General features: G+C 40.9%; 1 long non-coding RNA gene across 1 annotated transcript; it reads left to right on the top strand.

Annotated features, from left to right (window-relative positions):
- Positions 1–910: 910 nt before the first annotated feature.
- On the top strand, positions 911–2,337 carry LOC311430071. Its single transcript, XR_014688537.1, has 2 exons — positions 911–1,001; positions 2,146–2,337. It is a non-coding gene; the product is annotated as an uncharacterized lncRNA (long non-coding RNA).
- The last annotated feature ends 13,039 nt before the right edge of the window (positions 2,338–15,376 follow it).

The raw sequence follows: 15,376 nt of genomic DNA, 5'->3' as shown, positions 1-15,376 counted from the left end.
CAAAAATAACAGGATAGAAAAAGATGTGGTGTACTACAACAAAGTGATTTGGAAAATAGCAAGCAAAAACAAACAGAATTTAATTAATTCAAATGATCAAGGTCAGAGGAACACTCTAATAAACTATTACATAATGCAATCTACTTGAGGCTTTCTGTTTTCTAACAGAAACGATAAGACAGAATTGAAAAGCAGAACTAATAAAGATGAAAACTGTCAACCCAATCAGAAGAGGGGCAAAAAAATGGGCACAGATGCACATCAAAATGAAATATGGGCACAAAAAATCCTTTTCATGCATATGAACACTGATTACATGGCCACAGCTGGAAATTACAGAGAGCTTTATTCATTAAAGACTAACTATCTTGAATTAGGCTTTGCTTTCATGACAAAGCAACAGAGTAGCAAAGCAATGAAGTGCCATACCATGCCTGCAGCTCCCCAGAGCGTGCTGCCCCTCAGCCTGCAGCCAGCATGCTTCTACTTAATAGACACCTTCACCTTTCCAGGACCAAAAGTCAATTTTGACATGAGGGAAAACGCATTTAACTGGGAAGGTGGGGAGTACAGAAAAAAAAAAAAAAAAAAAAAAAAAAAAAAAAAAAAAAAAAACTTGAAAAACATCCCCAGGAAGTAAACATCCTGCCACAAGGTAACAGAAATCCAAATGCCTTATTGCCAGCTAGGTGCATGTTGGTCTACCCTGCCAGCTCAGTACTTTGTGATCATCTCTGGCTGTGTGCTCTAAAAATGTAAGTGTGAATGCTCACGCTGTGACTGTGGCCCTGAGGAGATCACTAATTGGCTCTGTGTTATGCCCATACACGAAGCCTGATGCTAAGGGGTCCTGGACACAAGTAAAAGCTGAGGCCTATTAAAGACAGCTCTCCATGAGCTTTTTCAGACACTAAAGGAAGGCGTTCCTAGCTGCCTGCCTCCAGCAGAAGGGGTATTCCTTACTGCCTGCTCAAGAGCCTGGGGCCATCCACCAGGAACAGGTTTGTAACATCAACTGGCAGAGGACAGCCTCATATCCTCCTCTTCACTGATCACTTTTTCCATCAAAGAATGATGAAAATTTTGTGTACCCCTTCACTCTGCATTGCCACGCTGTGTCACTGACATGTTTCTGCACATTTGTATGGGAACTTTTCCTAGTGGTAGGAGGTAGGATTCACAGCCACTCTGCAGATAGACTTTTATTTATTCATTTTAATCTCTGGGAGAGTGTGTGAACTGTTCACCTTTTGTGCAACAATGCTAGTAGTATTTGCAGTTTCATTCACCTCTTCCAACAATTGAGAATTTCTCCTTGTTGCAGGTGTCTTTGCCTGCAGAAAAGTTGGATAACTTTTGGTGCAAAGGTGGTAGGATTTGAGATAGGAACAAGCACCAGATGGATTTGATTAATCAGTTGATAGTCCAATTAACTCAGCCGGTAGGAATTTTGCCTTCACATTAGCACTAGCAATAACATCTTGTTGGCCTCTCTCTCTTGATTGGGGCTATAGACTTCAGAAACCCTGCTGCTGCAATCACATGTTTCTTCAGACATTCTCTGGGAAGCAGAAGGGGTCAATATGTTAATGACTGTGAACAATTGATATCTGTGGTACCTTATTTAGTCATTGATGTCCAGAGTAGAGTAAGCTGAAAAACATAGTCTGTTCAAACATTATCTCCCTTCTTTTTTAATCAGTTCTCTAGCTGGCTCAAAAACAGAAGGTTCTTTTTTAATCCATTCTGTGGTGGGTTTTTTTCTTTCTTTCTTTTTTATTTTTTCCTGTTTTAATTGACACCAGATTTTGGAACTTTTAATCAACTCTACTTGTGACATTGATGTTGGAAACATATTTCCCTCAGTGGAATGAGGAAAAATAAAGAGCTATAACTGGAAACAGGAGTGCAGACCCCAGATAATGGTGCAAATCTATGGAAAACAGTTTATATAGTTGAAAATATAGCCACATTCATTCCAGCAGTGTCTCCTCACCACAGAATATACACTGCAGGGTATGTAACTTTCCAAGTATTTTTAACCTCTTAGGCAGCTGGTATTCTAGGGAAAAATAAATAAATAAATAAACAAAAAACTGTATTTTATACTCAGTGTTCTATAGTTTCTAATGGATATTTTTCTAGGGGCAGTTACGAGCACATGTCCCAAGGACTGCAGCTGCTCTGCAAGCTGGTGCCGGCACAATGTCTCCTACCCTGGAGTCTCTCTCCTTGGAGATCTTCAAAAGCTGCCTAGATATGTCTTTCCAAACCCCATTCCTGTGTCAGAACCCTGGGAGCATCCCTCCTCCTGGTGGTTTGGCTGCAGGGGCTCAAGGCCAGTTTAGATTTGGTGTAATCAAGATCAGCCCCCATCCCATTCAGACTGTGTTCCTATGTCTCCTGGCTCTCTTGTCCCTGCTTCCACTTCTTGTACACTTCATTTTTATGTCTAAGTTTCATCAAGATTTCCTTGTTCATCTATCTAGCTCTCCTGGACCCCTCCTCCCTCCAGGGCTGTATTCCATGGAACTCTTCCAGTGAGGTCTTTGAACATTCCAAAGTCTATCCCAAATGGGGGATATAGAGGTCCTAAGAAATCTCTACAGCCTTCCAGGTTATTGCAAGACAGACTGGAGGTCACCAACCATTCACTCAAATTAAAGTAGTCTTGGTATTCATCTGGCCCTAAGCTCATTGGTATAATTGGAGATAACTGTCACTTATTCTGTAACGAATTTGCATCATTTCTTTCAGAAAATGCTTTGAATTTCCCCTTTCAAAATAAAAAGTTAAACAAAACTCATATTTGGAACAGTAAAATTTGAGATAACTTTTTTTTTCCCCACCAGGAAACCTAGATGCTCTGTGCTGATCCCACCCATATTAGTTTCACAAAAATGCAGTATTACTAGCTTTGTGAATGGCACCAGTTCTGCAAACAGTAAAATGCCTGTTCAGCTGTGACAACTCTGTGCTATTTAAATTTTAATGCATGTTCAAGGACCTCGATATCAGGCCCTGAATCAGATTAAGCTCAGTCCAAGTAGACGTAACCTACTGTCATATTTACATATGTTAATTCTGTGACAAAATAGAGAAGAGCATCTCAGTAATAACTCCACTCATGCTAATAAAACCAAGGTGTCTAGAGAGGATAATTACTCTATGACCTTGCTGCTTCACGGTGAATGACCTTGTAAGATTGGAGTGTAGAGGTGGTTGAAAATGTTCTGGTAGAAGGCTTTTCCATTAGAGAGTGATCCCAGAGCCGAGACTTTGCACAAGAACATAGACATTGTCCTGAAGATTTTGACACAAAATTACTGAAATTTTTGGTTTAAATAATTTTGCAGCTCTCAGCTTAATGTGATTGCAAAACTCTATTTGAACTAGTACATCAGGATTTGAAATGCACAAGGTACAATATAAAACTCAAAGCAAGAAACTTAGAGTGGAGCCTTTAAATAAAGTCATGGCAATGTTTCTCACACTTTTTAACTGTCTCAGTGAAAACAAATAAATAAATAAATTACATGTAATTCACAACATGGAGGAAGAATGAAAAGTAGAAAGCTTTTCATTTTTTTTAACTAGAGGTACCTAAAGAAGCATATTACTAAGGCAAAAAGATAAAGACTAGCATCTCCCAGTTAGGCAAAATAATGTTAATTTCTTTATTTGGGACTTCCTTTTAATTTATGTAATTAAGACACTGAGATGATAGCAGAGTTCTCATGGTTTGAGAGGAAGAAATACCTGTGTTCTGCACAGAAAAGAGATAATTTATCAAACACTAAGGATAATCAGCATATTTACATACACACTTTTATGTTTAACTGCCAATTTCTGTTTCCCAATTAAAGTGGTTTATTTGACTGTTATCTTTAGCTAATTAGTACTTATTTTAGGGAGTGAATACAGAGTAGGTTTCATGGGAAAGTAAAATCATTGGCTCCAAGTAAGGGGAATAGCTCGATGTCTGATAGAGAATTGCCCCAGATAATGAATTCCTACGTGTTTTGTAATGTAACCTAATGTCTCATGCAGTTACTAAGCTCCCAGATGGCCCAGCAGAGGCACATACTCATCAGGTGACATATTAGCCAATTTAAAAGATAATTAGTAAGCACCACTCTTTCTGTATTCTTTAAGCATTAGGAAGATTCACATTCCATTCTTTTATGTACTGTCCTCCAATTGAAAACATATGGAGTGACTTTTTGTGTGTTTGCATATGTGAAGGTGCTGTTCTCTGGCTGCTTCCACTGACTTCAGCACCAAACGTATTTGTTAAAGATATTTGTTAAACTTAGTTTTGTTAAACTTATTTGTTGTGTTCTTATGTTACTGTGGTTTTGTTTTTCCAAGCATCTCTACTTTTTAAGGTAGTCACACTGTCAGGATATCTGCTGTTACCGATGCCATTCCAAGTTTCATAATAGGGGAATTTTTTATATTTTTCTTATATCAACAATCTCAGTGCTTTACATCACCAACACAATGAATGAAGCAGGTATGATTCAATTATTGAAGGTTATCAATACTGTGCATGCTGGCAACCCAAAACTTTGGTGAAATTATTCACCAAAATTATGAGAAAGATGAGAAAATTCCAGGAAATGAGCCCAAAGACTGGTTCAGTTCTGAACCAAAATATGGACCTGGTTCATCTGGGTTCCTGTCTTTTTTAATAGTAGTTAATAACTGAGCAGCTCTAAAAAAAAAAAAAAAAAAAAAAAAAAAGTGTATAACTGTATACACAGCTGTCCTGAGGTTAGCTCTCCCTCAGGATTTAGTCTGGACAGGACAGGCTCTGAATTAAGGAGCACAGCTGCTCTGCTTTAGTGTAAGCAGATCACTACACTACATCCTTCTCCCCAAAGCATCCTGGCCTGTTTTCCTTCCTGAAGCAGCAAACAGTGAAAGGTGTGAAGCACTGGGACAAGTCTATGGGAACAAGATCCTGGGACCTGACCCTTTACCATCTGGATTTCAGACAGATTGGCCTATATCTGTTTTGCATTCCTCAGGTGCCCAATCCTATAATTAATTTGTCCATCACGTATGTACACCTATTCCAGCAACCGTTTATAACCTAGAGGAGGTTTAAGTAAAGTCAGCACACACAAAATAGTTGTTGATGCTGGATTCAGCTGCTTAGATCTTTTTATCCAATTGTTTTTCAATCGTAAGCACATTTTTTTCCTGTTTGGTCATACCTCAGTGTCAATTTTCTGCCATTAAAATCTCAACAGGACAATTATATAAGTATTATGAAGGTGGAAATTCCATTTAAACACATTGTCATCCACCTACCACTTAGCCTCCTATATGTGCGTGAGCCACGGTGCTCAGTTGCAAACTCTAAAGTCTGTCTCCAGATCTGTAATTACTTCATGCTAACCCTTTGTATGTCATTTAGACAGACCCACAAACAGCTACTCTTTGCTTTGCAGAATATGAGCATCAGAAGTACCAGAATATGTTTCCAGCTGAGTGCAATGACACACAGAATCACAGAATTTCTAGGTTGGAAGAGACCTCCAAGATCATTGAGTCCAACCTCTGACCTAACACTAACAGTCCCCACTAAACCATATCCCTAAGCTCCACATCTAAACGTCTTTTAAAGACCTCCAGGGATGGTGACTCCACCACTTCCCTGGGCAGCCTGTTCCAATGCCTCACAACCCTTTCGGTAAAGAAGTTCTTCCTAAGATCCAACCTAAACCTCCCCTGGCGCAACTTAAGCCCATTCCCCCTCATCCTGTCACCAGGCACGTGGGAGAACAGGCCAACCCCTACCTCGCTACAGCCTCCTTTAAGGTACCTGTAGAGAGCGATAAGGTCACCTCTGAGCCTCCTTTTCTCCAGGTTGAACAAGCCCAGCTCCCTCAGCCGCTCTTCGTAGGACTTGTTCTCCAGACCCCTCACCAGCTTCGTCGCCCTTCTCTGGACTCGCTCAAGCACCTCCATGTCCTTCTTGTAGCGAGGGGCCCAAAACTGAACACAGTACTCGAGGTGCGGCCTCACCAGAGCCGAGTACAGGGGGACACGTAGGTACCTTCATTACTGTTTATACATCATCGTGTCCTCAACCCACTAGAAGTGGATGACAGACATTTTTGTAAAGAGCTATAGATGAAAGGTGGTAAGACTCCACAAATGAGGTAGAGGAGAGTGCTGGGAGTGATTTAGACTCACCCAGCAGAACCAGTCATTTACCTCACCTCACACTAACCAGTTATAATTTCAGCAGGACACTGCTTCTGCTGGCCAAAACTATAATTAGTCCAAAATTACTTATCATGCAGTCAGCCTTTATGGAGGGCTTAAAGCATTAGAAACAAGAGTGCAGATCTGGTGGGAGAAAGCACATGCTCAGGCATCCACAGTCACCAGCACAACTGGGAGATTGGCTGGTGGGTCAAAAAGGTGCATCAGGAGTCAAGATGCTGGAGCAAAAAGGAACAGGGTCCCTGCAGGCACTCAAGGCAGTCAGAGACTCACCTGACACCAATCCCACTCCCCTCCCCAAATGCAGAATCTCAAGCTTTTACAAGATGTTTCCATTTTTCTCAATGCCTTAAAGGCCTTCGTCTCCACCCTGGCCAAAACACTGTGCATTGTTTTCCCAGACTTCAGCAGCCATACCCCGTTGATCAGCCAGTCTTGGTTTTGTGCTTTGTTTTTGCTTCTCTTCTTTGTTATACTTACAGTAATTTCTCCTCAGCTCTCCATGTTGCACTTCTTCAACAGCTAATAATTTCCCGTCACAGAGGTGTTTATAGTTGGGCAGACTCTGTTTACAGCTTGTGCCCAAGGCCTTCACTGCTATCCCACGCTTAAACCGCCCATCATGGCCAGGGACTCCATGTGCCAAACTGGGGTTCACACAGCAAGTTCCCACAAGGAGTTGAGATGCTTATAGGAGCAAGGAACATTTTCTTTCACAGTGATTTAATGGCTACATATTTTCCCAGTCATCATAAGAAAGGGATAGGCAGCCTCTGCCTTTTCCAAGGTCTGTGTTTAGAGGACTGTCATTGCACACACAGCCAGTGTGGGAAAAGTGGCAGAATATTCCCCTCCCCACAATCAGAAGTACCAAACAACCTCAGCTCCCATGGATTTCAGTGGGCTGGCAGGGACCTTGAAAACACTACCACTGCAATTTCTGTCTCTGTGCCTTCTCTTGGAAGAGGTCCCAACTGTAATCACCTAGGCGTCTGTTGCGGGCTGCAGAAATGCAGAGAAATATCTGGATTTCATAAGCTGCTGCTTCTGCACTCCTTCAAGTTAAGGACAACCATACAGATTTCTGCGAAATACCAGCGGGGAAAAAAAAAAAAAAAAAAAAAAAGCTCTAAGACTTAGAGGTGAAATTTGTCACAGCTGTGAATGTATACAGCCAAGTGTTAAACCCTTGAAAAGAAGATTAAATGTGTAAATGAGAGGCATTTCAAAGAGACAGCAACAGAAGTCTGTGGCAGTAAAAATTAGGCATACTGTGTAAAAGGTGTTATTCTGAAGAGAGAACTTACAGATTCCTGTGAATGGAGCAAAGTTGAAACCATAATTATTCTTGTTGAGAGACTAGCAGCTTTGCCTATTGAAAGTAGATTGTTTACAAAAATTGGTTTATGCTAAGCATATTATGTCTATGAAGCTCTAATGATCACAGAGTCAATGGCTCAAATATTAAAAGACAAAGTTATAGCTGTGTGTCATAGAGCACAATTACTGGACTTACAATTTATACTGAAAATATGAGACAGGTTTGTGCTCAGATGTCTGTGACATTCAAAGGGATGAGTTTAATGGAAGGTTTGTTTTCCTTAATATCTTCAGGGATCTGCCAGAGGTTTTGGATTATACTTTGCTTATTCAAATAAGCAATTTTCAGATTTTGATTTTGAGACAGATTCCTTAAAACAACACAGTTGTCTTGTGATATATCTTCAGGGTGTATCACATCCTCATGTCACGATAGTCAAAAAAAAAAAAAAAAAAAAAGACATCAAAGTCCAACCAAGGTTGTCAAATGGCTGTCGGTCTGAATCTGGCATCATAGCTCAGGAGCAGCTCTGCCAGGTGTCTGATGGGTGTCCTCCTTTAGTAAGAGCCATAGTATTGGCTGCAAAAAGTAAAGCCATTTCTCCCTAAAATCAATAGAAGTAGTCACACTGACTTCAGTGGCAGCTGTAGCAGGCACCAGCGACCAACCCTGAAGTTCAAGGACATTTCATGAATTTTCAGCTGGAGAAGGAGTGCTCAGCGTGACACAGCTCAGGGTTTAGGAATAAATGCAGATATATCTGGTTGGTGAATAATTCTATATAATGTACATTTTGCACCACAATGTTTATGAATATGTGTGGTAAGAACCTACAGTAGTAATGTAATGTAGTAATGCCCAGAAGAATGGAGTAATTTTTAGTGCATCTCAAACAAATTTAGTTCAGAGAAGTTTAAGGAGGTTTAGCATTAAACTCTGAAAAATCTGTACAGAGTGCTCTTCCAACACGGAAATAACTATGCATAAGATTTAGAGAATGATTATACTCATTAAAATAATGGATGAAAACTTATATATTGCAGCTTATATATGCTCCTACTCAGCATTCCTACAAATTATAAATAACATTTAATTTAGTGTGACTACATACAGAAGACAGTGCCCTTAATCTTCAGATGGATTTCAAGCTTGTGCATTCATTAATTAGAAGAGAAGGGAGTTCTTTTCAATATCATTTCAATTTTTGCAGGAAAGAGAAAAGAAACCAACACATTTAAAATAAATGAGTAAAAGTGAGATTTCTTTGTTAGAACCCCTGCAATGAAGAAATTGAGATTTTGCACACTTCTGTATAGTAAAACTATTTAAAAGGAAAAACAAAATGTGCATCTTTTACATCTTAGTTCCAATTTAAGATTCAGAGATTATAGTTGCTTTCAATTCAGGACAACCTAAGAGCTTTTCTACATTCATTTTTGGGCAAATTTACAGGATAAATGTTTTAAGTTCAAATCCTAGATCAAGTCAGGACAGGGCTTGATTCTGTTGTGTAGTGACAAAACAAACCATTTCTCCAAGTTCTTCTGACTTTCTTTCATGGCTATAACTAATGACGCATGTCATGTAAGATCAGTAGAGTTTCATTACACGACTGTGCTGAACTGAGATTGTGTTTGAAATGAAGATCCTTAGGCAAAGTTGTCTGTATATGTACAAGGCAACAAGGCCCTTCGTGTTTCAGACCTGACCTGTAATTATAGCTGTAGGTTCAGATTCAAGTCAAATGATTCAGTACGAAGCACTTAGAATTTGAAGAGACTGTACTTTGAGGTTCCACTACTAAGTCCCGCTTCCCTTTCTCCCTCCCTCTACACCAGAATGTTTTATGGCTTTTTTAATACTATTTTCCATTATAAGCAGTGCTTTTCTGGTCTCCTTTCCTCTTTTCGTCTCATAACCCCTGAATGTATTACTTTGTTCAGACATTAAAAAGCTGCAAGTATTATAATAAAATTGCTTTAAAACTTCAGAAAGAAGCACCAGAGCACACGACTTTGCATTCCAGATCGTAAAACCAACACAAATAATTTAGTTCAAACTGGGAGGACTGTAGCTCACTGTTCACCAAGGGGCCTGCTGCTGATCCATATTTTATGGAACGTACATTTTTAATGAATAAGGAACGGCTTTCCATTTCGAAATGGAATGAAATACTGATTGTTCTGTAATTTGAAAAAAAAAAAAAAAAAAAATGAAGGCAAAGAAATCTCTCACTGCTCCCGGTTGCAATGACACATTTGATTGCTCCTTTCCCTTGTAGGTCAGTTTGATATTGCCTTATTTTCTCCTTTCCCTTGTAGGTCAGGTTTATATTGCCTCATTTTCTCCTTCCCCAAAGAGCATTGTGTACCCCCTCATTTCCCCCTCTGACTGCCATCTCTCCTGACCCCCTTTCCACACAACCCAGAACCATTGCTCCATCTGCATGCCTTGCCCAGAGGACCACACAGCACTTCCCACGTGGGGCTACCCTCATGTCCAGGGATGGCAGAACAGATTTTCCCTATCAGCACTCCTCTTGGCCATCTGTGCTGGACTCCTCTACTCTTAACAGGGGTTTTATTCAGAAGCCAGGACCCCCTCCATAAATCCACGCATCCTTCTTCACCCAGACCCCTTTGGGCAGGGCAGTCTGAAGAGACAGTTGTTACTCCATGGCTGGAACAAATCGAGCTTGTGCTGCCAGCTTAATCTGTCGTCGTTTGTTTATTTTGATTTAAGGTAGCAACTCTACTGTTCTCACATTGCCTCTCCCCCTTATAAAGGGTGGTATAGATTGATGGCATTGGCAAAACAACACAAGGAAATGTGAACTGCAGATGCCTGCTCCATGCCTGGCCTGAAGAGAAACTTTCACGAGCACCATACAAATGCCCAGTCATACATTCCCTAGCAGGAATAAGGGGGAAATTATCCCAGCACCTGGCTCGCTGCCAGCCTACCAAAAGGATTCATATACCATACGCAGTGGTGCTGCGTTTTGTATATTCTGACCGTATCCCAGACGCTTTGGCAGGAGCCACCTCTGCATCTCTTCCAACGGCCCTTGCAAAGGTAAAAAGGGAGAGTTTAGCAAGCCGGTTACCAAGAGGGCATCCCTCCCAAAGAAAGGCCGTCGGGCAATGCTTCCAGTGGGGCAAAAAGGCCGGAAAACAAAGCCGGGCTGGCAAAGCGCCGGCCCCGCAGGATGCTCCGTGTCCCAGCGCCGCTCCTCTGCCTCCCTCTAGCGGAGCGCCCGCGGCCGGACTCTTCCTCGGAGGAAGCAGCGCAAAACCTTGTTGGCTCCAGCCCCTGCTCTTCCCGCACTCTTTCTGTTCACAGAAACACGGGTTACAAAGCTTTTCCCGGCAGCTGCAAGACTTTGGATACTTTAACAAAATAAATAAATAAAAAGAAGAAGAAAAAAAAAGAAAAAAAAAAAAAAAAAAGAAAGAAAAGAAAAGAAAAATCGCTCAGTGGTTAGTTCTCCTAGCAAAACTTAAGAAAGATGGATGAATTAATAAATTCTGGAGATAGCATCTAGGCAGCTGCTGTCAGTCCTGTATTAAATCTGACTAGTAAATGGGATGTGGTTATTCCACTCTAAAGAGTTCCTGGAGGATGTTTGGATTCAGGTCCCTCTGTCAGCTGCATCTCAATTAATTTTGTATTATAGAAAGTAGCAGCACACGGACCAGCAGCCAACGCAATTATTTACATCCTGCTGACACAATCTTCTGGTGCAACAGCATGTCAAAAATGGTAATTCACATTAGGTGAGTCATATGCCTTCCCTTTAAAATGCAAACAGTGTTTGTATATGACCATTCAGCAGCACCCAAAAACAGCACTACTGGTGCTGTACAGCATCAGTACACAGATTACAGCAGTCCTACTAGTTTAAAGCCAAGGTTGAAGGTTGTATAAATTATTTTAAAGCTTCATATCTGATGAACAAGTACAGTGCATGATACATTCTCCATCCTTTACCAATAAAGCACAGGTAAACAGTACATGTAACAGCATTTCTTCCACCACTACCTGAAGATGCTCAGTATAATCTTCAGGTCCATATTCTTTTCTTTCCACAATGTCAGGATCTGGCTTCTTGTACTTAGCTAATATTCTTGCTGGAGCAGAAAAGCAAGAACTCGACTTGCAGATCTCCAGCTGATGGGAGCTCCAAATTTGCATTTTGGAATGGTCCTTCCTTCATGCACTGAGTTGCCAGTTGTTTAGTCTAATGAGCATGCCTGTCAATCATATCCTGGCAGTCCTGTGCAGAGAAGGTTTGGTTTTATCTTTGCATCCTACAGAATTGCAGTATTTTGCAGAGATAATAAATCTGAAATCAAGAGGGAACACTTAACTGGTTCCAGAAGGTGGCATCTCTCTCCCCGCTCAAGTGTGTGATTGATATATAGCAGGTGAGAAAGTGAGTCTCAAGAGGGCAATGAGGGAAGTCTAATACTACTTTTACATCATGGTTAACCTGTAACAAAAACCCATTTAAGCTTGGAGATTTGATGAGCCTTTCAATTGTACATTTATTCAGATACAGATTGATTTTAAAATATGTTATCTGGCTCTTTCAAGGACAAGTGGTGCTTCTAATCAGTTCTGCCACAGAACTAGATACTGTTTACATACTCTAACTGCAGGCATCCTTGACTTCTGCAGATTTGCATTCCACAGATCGGTATTGCTTTTCTCTTCTGGTGCTGTTATGGTATTATAAAAGCAGAAGACTCATCTGCCAGCATTTGTGTTTGTTTTTTTTTTTTTTTCTCTTTTTAGTGCTCTGTGTATTCCTGACATGCACAAGGTTTGGTGGAAACATGCTTACTAATTGGTGTTGCTGGTGTGTTCTGCTGACAGGTGTGTTGTGTAAAGGGATGTTGTAGAGAAAAAGGAAATCAATGACTTTCTAGCAGTCTGTGCACCATTTCCAATATCTTCTACCCTTTGTCCAATTCAATATTCCAAAGGAGGCAAGAAACTGGGTGAAAAATCCATGGAAATAAAGTTATTAACTGCAATATAATGTATGCATTATGTATACATAGTAAGTTTCTAAATAAAGTTTTATATATGTATATGCTTAGCTTCTCTTTCTCTCAAAAGAACCCCAGCATGGTGAAAAATTCCCATAGCCGGCATTGCCAGAATTGTAACAGGGCTTGAAGCAGCTCCAACTTTCAGTGCTGAGGCAATATCTACCCCAGGATGTCCAAAGGCAAAGAACACAACTTGAGATAAAATCACAAAGAGGCAAAATGGTGCTTCTTGGCTTTCTAAACTGTGTCAACAGGCAAGGTCACAAATCAGATCAGGAAGAAACTGGAAGACATTCGACCAATTGCAGTGGTGTTTTAGGCAACACTTGAAAGGAGATCAAAAAGCAGTAATTTGTTATCAGTGTTCAAAGTTTCAGCTTCTAAAAGGGGTAAGTCTCTGGTGTGTTTTTGTTTTTTTTTTTTTCTTTTTTGATATTTGAGTAATAAACACTGTGTCTCATTTTTCCATGCTGGGATTTTGAGTAAGCTCTGACTAACATGGAAGCAATTTTTTTATTTAATTATAAACAGTGTGTCCTGCAATTTTCAGCACCTCTTAGTCACAAGGGATAAGGTTTCTTAGGAGCAATATTACTTATTTCAGCAGTCAGCAGTGGAATAGACAGGGTGGTGTGCTTTACACAAGTACATAGATTTAAGCTGATTGCTTTTAGGTCTGTAGCTAATTAGGAAATCTAGAAACCTCTGATACTAATCTATCAGCGTCAAGAGAAAATCATTGCAAGAGGAGATATTGTAGCAATCAAAACACCTTAGCACACAGCTGAGATTATTGTTGGGTATGGACAAGTCAGACCCGTGCCTCCGGTCTCCCTCTGCCTCGCACAGGTAAAAACACACAACCGCAGATGGAAACCTTCGTTCCTATTTCAGAAGCAAGTGGTTTGATTGTTTGTCCGGCAGGTGGAACCCTGCTACTTCTTTTCCTGCCACAGCTTCGCTTGACAGCAGCAGAGAGGGACAGCTCGTGCTGGCTGGGCTGGACACTGCCCGCTCTGCTCCTACTGCCCACATCCCCTGTAGATGTATAGGTGCTTCCGAAAAAAGACAGGTGATGTTGTTTCCTGTGGGATGCATTTCATTGCCCAATAGCAAATGAAGTTCTGTAATACTATCAAAACAGAACAAGGTATCAAGCTCTTTTGACAAGTGTGTGCTTTTTTTCCCCTCCTGCCTGCAGGTAAGTAGGTCATCTATGAAGCTGTATGTTATTTTCAGAAAGGATTCACACTGCCCACATCAGTGTTTTCCCACCTTAGCTACATGACTGTCACAGACCAACAGAGTTTGGAAGGCACCTCTGAAACTCCTTTACTCCAACCCCGTGCTCAAGCAGGGCCACCCAGAGCAGGTTGCGCAGGGTCAGGTCCAGGTGGCTTTTGAAGATCTTCAAAGATCTCTCCAGCATATTCTTTTCCAACAAGCAAGACAGAGCCTCCTCAGGTCCCACAGAATAGGATATGTTTGGCTGGTCAAACTGGGAGATGCTGCAGGGATCACAATGGTACGTAGCAGCTGGGAAGGGAACCTCTGAGTACATGGCCCTCACCCAACAACACATCCTCACTTACAAACACAGGGTCATCTGCTCTGCAACAGGAAAGGCTGGTCACTGCCAGAGTTTGAGGCCAAAGAGGCTTTTCCAAAATGTGAGATGGCATGCTAGAACAGGGGCTCTGCACTTCCAGTGTGTAAGGTCAAGGTCTGACTGAGGAGAAACACAAGGCAAGAACTCACATAGGAACAGTCACCCTTACCTCTCAAGCAGCCCCTTTCACCAATGGAGGGTGAACGTTGTTCCTTTCTGTCATTCCTGTTAAACCCCCAGAGGTCTGCAGTGATTCAGGGAGTATCTGGCTAAAGAGCTCTAGGCCACTGATTTCAGTTTTATCCTTTGAAGCCTAAGCTTTCAACGCTTTTCACAACACCTTTCTTATTTAAGCACAGCTTAAAACAATTGCTTTTCTAACACCATTCCTTTATTATTACTTTGCTTTCTCACTCTCTTTTTCTATATTCCCCATGGGGAATGACTCACTATTCTCCCTTTAAACACAACAAGTCATCAGAATATTGATGGTGTCTGGTTTTTCCTTTTAAATTATTTGATTGGTTAATATAAAATAACAACCTGTTCCTCATTTTCACCCATAAATTATTTGCTATTTGTATTTTTGTTAAGCTCCCTCATCAGCCAAGGTGAAAATCTTCTTCCCTTTCCCTTTCTCCTTTTCAATAAATAAGTCACTCTTACCTCTGGAATGATTTTTACTAAAAAGAACTGTTGTTCTTCACCATCTTACCTCATATATGGCCTCAAGTCTCCCCTTCCCCCTCCACTCAGCTGCATGCTCCACTAACCTTTTACTTCTAAGCTATATAGTTTTGCAAATACTTACCTGCACAACTTCTTTGCTCTCAACATTACTGCATTAGAAGTTTTTCCTTCACGTTGCATACACTTGTGTGTCAGATTAATTTTTTTCTAGATGGATTAGCTTCACATTTTCAACTTCTGCATCTCTGCTTCCCCAAGAGTATTTGGAGCCACTCCCTGGCCTCCTTTCTGTGAAGCTTTGTCACTCCCAAGGGCTTCACTGTTTAACACTCCTATTCTTTCCATTGTCTTCCTTTCTTCTCTCAGGCAGACCTGTCATTCCCTGGCTTGCCTCAAAAGAACAGATAATGTAAAGAATGAGAGATATGTTTCAGGCTTTTTATTTTTTTTTTATTTTCA

The sequence above is a fragment of the Aythya ferina genome, assembly GCF_964211825.1.
Source record: "Aythya ferina genome assembly, chromosome: 1".
NCBI lineage: Eukaryota > Metazoa > Chordata > Aves > Anseriformes > Anatidae > Aythya > Aythya ferina.
This window is presented reverse-complemented; position numbering and strand designations above follow the sequence as displayed.